The following is an 11,174-nucleotide window of genomic DNA, read 5'->3' as shown; positions in this document are numbered from 1 at the left end:
AACCCTTTAAAGGAGACCTATAGGATTGGTAGTGTCTATAGGAAGTTGTCCTAGGTAAACTAAATATTTCTTATGACTTGAGATGGATATTCACTTGAGAATAATCCTGACACACTTGAGTCAACATTTCCTACCTATCCTTCCTAAGTGAAGTTAGTTAGTTAATGCAAAACATGTAGCACATCAATAAGTCCTTAAAATAATAGATGAAGTAGTATAGACCATGATGAGACAATCATGGGAAGTAAGGAAGAAAGATAGGAATAAAATATGTCTACATGATAGAGTTACTAATCATATAAGATTCATCTGGGAATCATTATATAATGAACTAGAACATCATAAATATTTAGGAGGAGAACAATAAGAAGTCAGGTCTTCAACAACAAAGCAAGATTTGTGTTCCAAAACCATGGGAACTGTGTCAAGCACATTAGGTCCATAGCCTTACGATACAATAACTTGGAAGTATAGGAGCTATATTCCAATAGTTATGTGTTTAGAGTAGCAATGTTAGAACCTAGACATATCATGTGAGATAGTCCTCAGTAAAATGTAAGTCAAGTAGTACATCCAGAGAAAATTAGGTTAACCTTAACTATCCTAGACCACTTTGTTTCAAGTTTATCTCATTGCAATTGTGCAATTAAGGTAAATGTTGAGACAAATAGTAGAATCCCATATATTCATGCTAAGTATCACAATATAAACCTATATTATGTGGTGTTATATACTACACATCTCAGCCTGATATTTAGAGATGTCCTACTCAACTATCATATTCAGGCTTAAGATGGTGTGTATTATATGCACAAAGCTGAATCTTCTTGGATTTTATTGGATTTTCATTGTTTGACTAGATCCATACATGAAGTTTGACTTTGATATGCAAATGCATGTTGCAATATCAAGCCATTACTTGATGCTATAGATCTAGATGGTAATAGTATTCGTGTGAGGAAGTGACGAATTCTGAAGATTCCGAAGACAAGATGAAGGTTCATTAGAGAAAGGAAGCAAAATTGTGGGAAGCAACCACAATACTCCGAAGGAAGTGACAATCAACATTCATGCTTTACCTCCACAGAGGAGTACTTTAGTACATAAGAAGCATGAAGGTGAGAAATCTGGTGATTATGGTGAAGCTCAAGCTGATCCATAGTCAACATAGAAGAGGGAATGCATGGGAAATCACTTCGAATACTATAATCATAGTGTCAGCTAGTGGTTCTCTTGCAAAATAAACCCTGAACAAAGGAAGATGACCTATGAAACCATAGCAGAAATAAGAAGACCATAGTTGATATCAGAAGACCACAATGGGTATAGGATCAAAACTGCGAGATAAAGCAGAAGATGTCTCGTCCAGTTGATCAGAACCTATAATAGAATCCATTTTTAGATATCAAATAGCCACAGTTGGTATAATAACCACAGCTGGTATCAGTTGGTATTACAAATAGTCCACGATTTAATTAGTTGTAACAAAAGTTTGTGAACAATAAAAATCTTGTCAGCCTAATAGCTAGATCTATAATCATTTAGTCGAAGGATTCACATTGGATGTCCACAATTGAGTGGATACACCACAAACATTCTTCGCGAGACCTTAGAAGAAGTAAAAACCATAAGTTAGAACCAGACCAATATTCCAACCATAATCCAATAGTTGGAAGAAAAGGAGTTGAAGACCATAAGAAAACTCTAAGGGGTAGAGTAAAATATTGAGTTGGATGTACAATGACTCAATACTTTGAGTAAGATGGAGAAGAAGGTCTGAACTGAGAGGAAGTTCGATCTTATTTTCATAAGATTATCGAACACTACTTTCAGAAGGATATCAGACTATAAGCCGAGGTTTACACCTCGAAGAAGTAAGAATTGGACTATAACTTGAGAAAGTGAGTAATATTTACTCAGAAGTACGGAAGCTGAAGAAAGTCAAGCATAAAGAAGTTGGACGAAGGAAATACCGTAGACCAATAAAGCCTAAGATGGTCAGAGAATGAAGAAGATTGAACATACTAATATCAAGGACTAATAGAATGATTCCTTTCATGGAACCTAAATAACCCAAAATAGTTACAAGTATCAACTATAAACCATGATTGGATGGACTAAATGAGTCTAATCCATTCTTAGGAAAATAAACCATCACGACCATTCCATGTTAAGTACCTTACCAAGTACCATTATTGCAGTTTTGGTAGTAAGGGAAAACAAAGACCTATTTATCAATTAGGAGTGTATTATCAAATTAGTCTTCAGATAAGACTAGCAGCACCAGAATAAGTCCTAATCATTGATTCTTCAATGAGAAAGGAAACAAGCTTATAGAGTTGGAAGAAATCAATGAATCAAGTTAAGAACCATGGTTCGGAGACAAACCCTAATGGATTCCAGGAAGAATCTGGACAAGGGATATATTCAATTATATCCAGTGAGATCACTACAGAGTTCTAGAAAAGTCGTAGTCTGCACAAGTCAGAACCACACTCCGGAAACGTAAGAGAGATCAAACTTCGAGGACGAAGTTTAGTTTAAGGGGTAGAGACTGTAATATCCCAGGTAATGGGGTTACAAAAATAGAGGAAACAGATGTGTGCATTGCATTCATGCATAGAAAATCTGGGGAATTTTCGCGCTTTAAAGTAAAACAGTCACAGTAACTGAAGTTTCACTTGACCTTGGTGGAATTGAAGTAGCTCATCAAGTCAAGCGCTATAAACCTCAATGTGACTTTATTCAAACCTTGTTTTGGGTAGAGATGATTTGATCTAAGGGGTTAGATCAAATAGAACTAATAGTCAACACAACAACCCTTTACTCAATGATCAATTGCTTGATCTTATAAAAGATCATAATATGGAATTCCTTGCCATAACATATGAACATCCATTTAATTGGAAATCAAGTAACAATAATTGGAGAAACTATTCTTCACTTATCTTTTCCATGTCATAAACAAATCCAAGATCCTACCATAAACCTCATGGTATTCATATTACTTCATTCTTGGAAACATGACAAGGAGATCAACTCTAGAAATAAATATTCTTCTCTATTCCAAATAGTTAAGCACCAAACCTAGAGAGGTGAGAGTTCTATTATAATTATTAGAGAAGCATTAACAAACCTTGAGTTAAACCTTGGATATACATCCATGTAATCAAATCATCATCTTTCAGAGAAAACTTAGGATGTTAATCAAGACAATCCTTAGAGAGAGAACCCATTTCTGTTAACCATAGGTATTGGTGACCACATCATTATCTTTGGAGAATAAACTTAAGTTAGCATTATAGTTCTTCCCAAAATAAGAGAGACCATTCATACCAATTCCAGCCTTACTTATTAATAAACCAATGATAATCTTTGAACTAAAATATTAGGTTGTAAACCATTCCTCTTGGAGTAGTAAGATAAACTAATATCACATGGAATAAGATTATATCCATGAATTGATAAGGAAAGGATGAGACTAGTCCAACTAAGCATCTAGGTGGAGACTTAAACCTTTGCTATCTAATGAGATCTTGTGAACATACCATAAACCCTAGAATAATCCATTCCTATATAAGAGAGCTCAAGATATGGTGTTACACTCAAGCTAGTTGAGGCAACACTTGGAATTGGGAGAAAGAACTATCCATATAACCAGATGATTATATCATCATTGATTAAGTAGAACCCTAACATAATATCTCAGGCTTTCTCCTGGGATATAAACTTAAGAGGCAACCATAGTAGTCCCATTCAAGAAGATAAACTAGAAGTGCTATACTTAGTTGATCAAGACAATACTTAATCTTGGGAGTGAAAAACCTAATTCTTGAGAAATAACTTAGGAAGTCAAACCTTGATCATTATAAATTGAGTGATGATCATAAAACCAAAGAACTTGAGGTAAGGATATTAAGAACAAGATGATCATATTTAATATATGATCATGCTTTGGAGATATGAGAGGATAAGTTAAACCCTACTAGTATAAGTAGATCCCATTTCCACATGAAATTATAGGGAGATCACTAGTAAGAAACTCTAGACTTATATCCCAACCTTAACTTGTGAACCACTTGGTGATCATAAGTAGTATCCTACCATATCTGCATTCCATTTATTCTTCACCTAAGAAACATAAGAAAACCAATTCTCAGGTCCTTAGTAATTAGAGGGAGAACAGAAACAATTAAACAACTAGCCATATTACCTTGGTTAGGGGATATTAAAACCTAGCAAATGCAGTATGGGTCATCTCAACTCTACAACCCAGAATTAAATCTCAACCCTAGTTTGTGTATCACTTGGATAATCACCAATAAAACCTAAATCACAATTAAGATTCAACTCATGTGTCATTAGGTAAATAACATTGGAACCTTATAATTGCACATCAAATCAACCTTATGCTTCAATTCTTGAACATAAGCAAAATCTTGTGCTACACTTTATAATTGAAACCATATGTATGGTGATCAACCAATTAACCTATTAACCAAGATCAAACCATGATGAGAGTAGAATTACTCTAAGTATTTCAAGGTACTAGTAGAATACAATTTAAATGCTAACCTTGAAATAAGGTTATAATAAAACCTACAAGACCTTAACAAGTAAGTGCTCCCATAAAATTATGTGCAAGTGACAAATTCCTCAAATAGAAACCAAGCACTAATAATAATCTATGTAGTACTTTGAGTTCAAGGTATTAACTCTAATTATTCAACAGAGTATATCGTAAATGAGAAAGGAAATTAAAACTAATACCTAAATTCTTGCCTAATTAAAAATTGTAGCAAGGCCACTTATATATATTAATGTTTATTAAAGAAGAATGCAATAATATAATGCATTCCATATTAGTCCTCATGAAATTCCAATTATCAAATACCGCAAAATAGAAAAGAGTTAAACTATGAATTCAAACCTGAATTCAAATAGAACAAAACAAAACAGAAAATCAAACGAGAAAAAGAAAAGGGGGATACTTACCAGGGGCAGCACGGCAGCCCAAAGACGAGCCCACCGTAACAGCCCAGTCCACCAACCAGGAGCAGCCCACTAAGCCAGCCCGATACCCCTTCGTCCAAAATATCGGAGAGGAGCTCGTCCTCATCCTCTCCGAGCGCATGGACGACAGCACGACACCGTGAGGAGCTTCTCCTCTCGCTGGCGTCCTCTCCTTGCTCCGAATTCGTGACGAGGCGCATTCCCGAACCCTATAAGTACCCTGGACGACGAAATTGCTCCGTTTCTTCCTCTTTCCTCTCCAGTTCCATCCATGCCGAAACCTGGCCCCGCCAGTCTTACTCACCGCCGGCGAATGAGGCCTCCACGAACCAATCTAAGCACACCAGCGTGACGGCCACCCTCGACAAGCTCAGCTCACGGAAGGAATCCAGCTGAGGTGCCCGAAATCGACGCCGACGCCACCGTCTTCTCCGACACCGGCAGCTACGAATTCCGGCGAACCCGACTACCCCTGCCTTCGTCGAGTAGCCTATCAGCCTCAGGGTGAGTGTGCGCTCCCAGAGACCCCTTATTTGTGCAATTTCATCAACCGTAGCCTACGATTCGAGATCCCGCCGGAGTTGCTCCGCCGCGGGCATGTTTACCGGCGACGCTCCGGTGACCCATTCGAAAATCCAACACCACTATGTTGTCCAGCGTGGCGAGGGGAGTCCGTAGGTACGAGTTTCGCTTCCGGGGGTGCCCTAAATCGGCGGAGCCGTTCCCAGTTGGCCGCCGGCGGCTAAACGTCGGCGAGGTCAAACGCCGGTCAAACTTGACCAGTCTTCGCCTGCGTGGCAGCTGACGTGGATCCCTGGTCCACCAGTCAGTCACACGTGTAGAACCCAACCGGTACAATAAGTCATTTCCTGTTTAAATTTAAATCCAGAAAATTGCTGCAACTTCAAATAAATCTAGAAAATTCAATTTAAGTCAGAAAAATGTAAATAAGATACTAAAATTCTTAGAAAAGAAAACTCTATCCAATAAAAATATAAAATGGAATTTTTATTTTTAATAAAAATTCAATTATTTAATACTTGTTATTTAAGCCTTTAATTTTAATTCTAAAATCAATTAAAATTCAATAATTAGTAAAAAAAATTCCAAAAGTAAATAAAAACCAGTAACTAATTAAGGAAAACATTAAAATTAATTTTCCTTTTCTATTAACTTATTAAATCCTTATTAGGAGGATTTAAAACCATGATTAATAAATACCTTAATCATTAATTATTTAAAAATAATAAAATATCAAATCTAATATTATTTTATTTCAAAATTATTAATAACTTCAACTTTATCAATGAAGTTATTAACCCAATAATTATAGGGTAATTAGCAAACCCTAATTCCATATGGAATAACTAGGAAATTTGCCCGTGCGTTGCACCGGGAGAAAAAAATATCTATCACGATCTCATGGATGCGTGAAGTTTGTTCATATTATTATAGACACGGCATACCATAGAAACCACGATCCAATGCGCTGAAAAATAAGAAAACCGAGAAATTGTGACATTATTTGTATTGCTATTGCTTACCAAGTATCCTCCAACTCTTTGAAGATGAAATTATCTTGCATCATCCTGGTTTAATTTGTACTGCCTTTCATATATTATAACCTCAGTTGAGATTTAAAATGAGGCCTAATAATTTTGTATTATGTCTCAAGGCGGAAAAGGAGCAACATCCAGCTAGGTTACCCCAATGGTTATTGGCACCCCTCTATGATCTGTCCAGTGACTCCAGTCTTCATGTGCTGATGTGCGCATCATTCTTAATTCAGTTCATGATCTTTAACATCATTAGCTCCTTGGCACCCTTAAGTTCTGTTTTTTCCACACACAAAAAATCAGCAATACCGCACCATTTTTTTCGATAAAGGGAATATATTAATATCAAAAGATACCAATTACACCTAGCCTCTGCAACAACGCACTACCCTAATGGCACTACGGATGCACACAGCCAAAAAAAGAAAAGAAAACTAAGAAACAAAAGTCCCGCTACAGTATCTCGGGCGTAACAACAGCAATACATCCACCGCCAAGACAACACCTGAAATACAGACTCTCCAAAAACGACGCCTTCAAGAAGGGAACAGTGCTCTAACACCGTCGTCGCCCGATCAAAGATCTTAGGTTTTCACCCTGAAGATAGTCACCGCTCTCAAAACAATGCCTCCAACAAGGTCATTGCCAGGCACAACCAGTTAAGGCCAGACCTTGGGTTTTCATCCTGAAAGGTAGGACTCTGAACTTCACCTGTGTTGTCGCCCCCACTTTCATACCGCTGCTGTGAAGCCCGAAACACCAAGCCAGTTCCATCTCACCACCAAGATCCGACCACCATTGCTCTTCCACCAATCTTGACTTTCATGACCTTCTCCGCCAGCACCATGAAAAGAAAACAAACTCCATGATATTAACAGCCAACAGAGCTTCGAAGCGCTCCCTCTGAAACCAAACGGTCAGATAAAAAACATGGGTGCACTCGACCGAAAACACCCAATCCAGCAATCTTCAGGCATTGATCGCACAATGAATTTCACCGGCAGGACCTTCCGGAACACGACAATCCAGCAAGCTCGGTGGGAAGAAGCTTCCGAACGATCTTCACTTGGCGCGAGAGAAACCCTAGGACTGCCACCTTTATTAGGCAGAACAGCAGGCCCCCTCGCCGCCGCCCGCCGGCAACCTGCTCCGCCGCGGACGCCGCACTCTACCAGCGCCATGAGGCAGCCAAGAGAACGGCGACGACCAAGCAGGGTCGACCCCGACCAGACCGGCCCAACCATGCAGCGAAGAAGACCGGATAGGCAGCACGGGAATCACCCAGATCAAGATCTGGAGTTTTCCCCAACGCCACCCAATCTGGCCCAGATCTTCACCGCCAGTCAAGGCGCCGCCGGAGGAGAGTCTCCGCCACCACCCCGACCAGGGGCGCCGCCCTGGTCGCTGCACGCAGATGAGCCACCACCACCGCCCTAGCAGCCATGGCGCAGATCTCCGGCGTCCACCACCCCAGTCCACCTTCGGGGGCTGGGCCCGCCGCCACCGCGGCAAGGGCCGGCGGCAGCGGCGGCTAGCGGAGCAGGTGGAGGAGGCTGTAGGCGGCGGCGGCGCGGTATCGCCCCGGTGTCGCCCTAGGGAGCGACACGGGAGCGTACCCGTACGGATAGGCACCAGGCAATACCGCACCATACCATGAAATCGCTCGACTGCGTTGTTATTTTGATCAACCCGTTGAATCGAAAGAGCAGTCAAGGCCAAAGCCACCAAATAGATCGATTCAGATATGAACACTTCTGTCGCTAGAGAGAATCTTCAACGGCAGTAGCTTGCTCTGTACTTAACTTAAGACGGCCCCGTTTTTGTTCCTAAGCTCGGTCCAATTGTTGCTGCTAGCTCGCTCCTGGACCGATCGCATGTCTCGCCGGTGTGTGGTCGCCTCCTCCAAATCTCAGTATCGCTGCAGCCCAGCACTTCAGCATGTTGTCCGCCTCTCGCTCGAGACCAGGGCGCCAGCTCCTGCGCCTGTTTCCTCCCGACGCGCCGCAAGCTTCTTCTTGTTCCTCTCTGTTCGTAACGGCAGGCGAAGGCTGTGCTCCTCTCGGCCCCAAACGATCTAGGCATGACCTCTGTGACGCAGATTGGGATCATGGCGATGCGGTCGGGAGGTGGCGGCAAACTCCCGTAGCGAGCGCCGTGGATTCCCGGGCAGTGGTGCCATGGATTCTCGGGTGGTTTCCCAGTGGAAGCAGCTGAGTTCCCGAGCTGGGCGGTGGGAAACCAGGGGCGGTCCGGGAGCCGGTGCTCCGCCATGGCGCCGACGGAATTGGAGCACGCCAAAATCGATGGATGAAACGCTAGCAGGATTGGGCTTTTAAGCACGGGATTTACTGCCTTTCTTGTGCCGAAATTGGAGTCTCGATCGGATCGAGCGATCTCCTTCCTGATCGGGAACGATGGAAATCCTTCTTTGTGGCGTCGTTCTACTCTGCACGAACTCGTTGAGGACTCCCATCGTATCGTATCCCTCAAACCTGGATCCAGCCCATTGTGAGGCCCACTTCGTGGATTTTGCAGGAAGCGACGCAGAGATTAAGACGTACAAAACTATATACGAACCCAACATAACGAGTCGAATCGTTTTTCCACTAAGCGGTGGCAGTGGATGTAATATAGCTTAACTTTAGGGGTAATAAAAAACGGACCAACAAGAAACCTTATTTTCTTTATTATTAGGTATGGAATAATATTATAACCCTATCATTTCATGTTGAACTCTAAAACCCTAAATTAATTAGGAACCCTAGTTCCATTATTACATGTGAACCCTAATTTGCTTCTAACCTAAACCCAATGTTAGAACTGGTGATCATGGTACTTTATTTCAAGTTATAGAGCCATCATCAGCAACTAAAGGACATACCTATGTTCACATAAAATGTAAAAGACCATCACTAATATATGGGTAACCCATGTGTCCATTTTCATCAGATCTAAATATTCAAGTAGGGTTAACCAAGTGTAAACCCTAGATCCTATTACCAAAGCCATCATCCATATTCCTTCCTACTTAGCATCACACCAATGTGATGAACCTCAGGTGCAACTATGTCAAACCCTGAGCATTACCTAACCATATTCCACTAAACCCTACTAGTATTGGATATTTATCAACCATCCTATTTAGGAGCCAATTATTCTTTACTTAATAGAACCAATAGTAAAACCTAAACCACCTCAACCCAAATTAATATACTTCTTATTACCTAAGAAGTATGTTCTTCAAAAGTTATTCTTTTGAAGAAAATAAGGGATCATCATCAACCCTGCTTATAAGGACCTATAAACCCTAGCCAGCTATCACTAGCAAAATAAACCAATCTTGATAGCACCCACGTGTAATTAACTGCTTAGGATGCCTAGGTATAACTCCACCTGGTATTGACGAATCCCAACCTTGTTAGGATTCATCTAATACTTACTCCAGAAACTAAATGAAACCATAGTCAACCATAGAACCTCATCAACTTAATTATCATACTTGTTCTTTATTAAAGAACATGTTCTTCAAAAGTTATTCTTTTAAAGTATATGATAATTAATCATTAACCATGCCATATAGTACTAAAACTGACCACTGTTCTTTAATTGTTAACATTATGCCAATTATCATTCTTTGTGTGCTCAATTGATTATTATGCTTTATTATCTACCTGTTTATGATACCATGTAACCACACCTGAATAAGAACCTTGTTTGTGAATCACTTTAAAAGTGCAACACACCCTGAGCTAATTATTACAACTTACTAATCCTAAATCATCGGGGTTAGGTCACGTTTAGAGCGATTGCATCTCATACTTATGCATTATTGCATCCTTGCCAATCTTTTAAACGTCGTCCTTACCGGACGATGATGCTATTTCAGAATTTGGAGTTACTACGTATCGAAGACCTTGCCTGCATAATCTTGCAGTCAAGAAAGGCAAGTTCATCACTTGCTCATGTCATTTGAGTATTTTTATCAAATTACTTGCAAAGTATTATGGTTATCACTATTGCACAAAAATCAAAACCACTACTTTCATAACTATGAATATGACTATGTGGTGGACAATGGAACCATGGATTGTGTTGATATGGTGGAGGTTCCATTGCACGGGTTTATATCCATCTAGGATTAAACAACAAATGTCGCCAGTGATTCTTGTGCCGTAATACCCGTGTTAACCATAAGATCCGGAGTGGGACGGAGTAGTCAAAAGTGTTTCCACCTCTCGTTCATCAACGGATGCGCTTACCGTAGCAGTTGTGTCTGGCGGAACAACCGGAGGGTGGGGATCCCATTCTAATTCCCCACGGTAAAGCATTGCTTGCCGTAGCAGTTGTGTCTTGCGGAACAACCGGAGGGTGGGGATCCCATTCTAATTCCCCACGGTAATGCGGTCTATGATGGGTTGCAGCTACCGGCGTAGGAGTGTATGGTAGAGCCCAGCACTGTCGTCGTGGTCGGGGTCCACCCTGAAATTACGGGAATAATGGGACCGGCGTGGACCCAGGGTCGGGGCATGCAACAAAGGGTGGGTGTTCGAGGTAGCGGAGGAACATGATTGGCTAGACCTTATACCGGGCCTCACACCTAAGGCA

Source organism: Lolium perenne, chromosome 3 (assembly GCF_019359855.2).
Source record: "Lolium perenne isolate Kyuss_39 chromosome 3, Kyuss_2.0, whole genome shotgun sequence".
In the NCBI taxonomy this organism is placed as follows: Eukaryota; Viridiplantae; Streptophyta; class Magnoliopsida; order Poales; family Poaceae; genus Lolium; species Lolium perenne.
The sequence above is the reverse complement of the archived record's forward strand: the minus strand, read 5'-3'. Positions refer to the sequence as shown.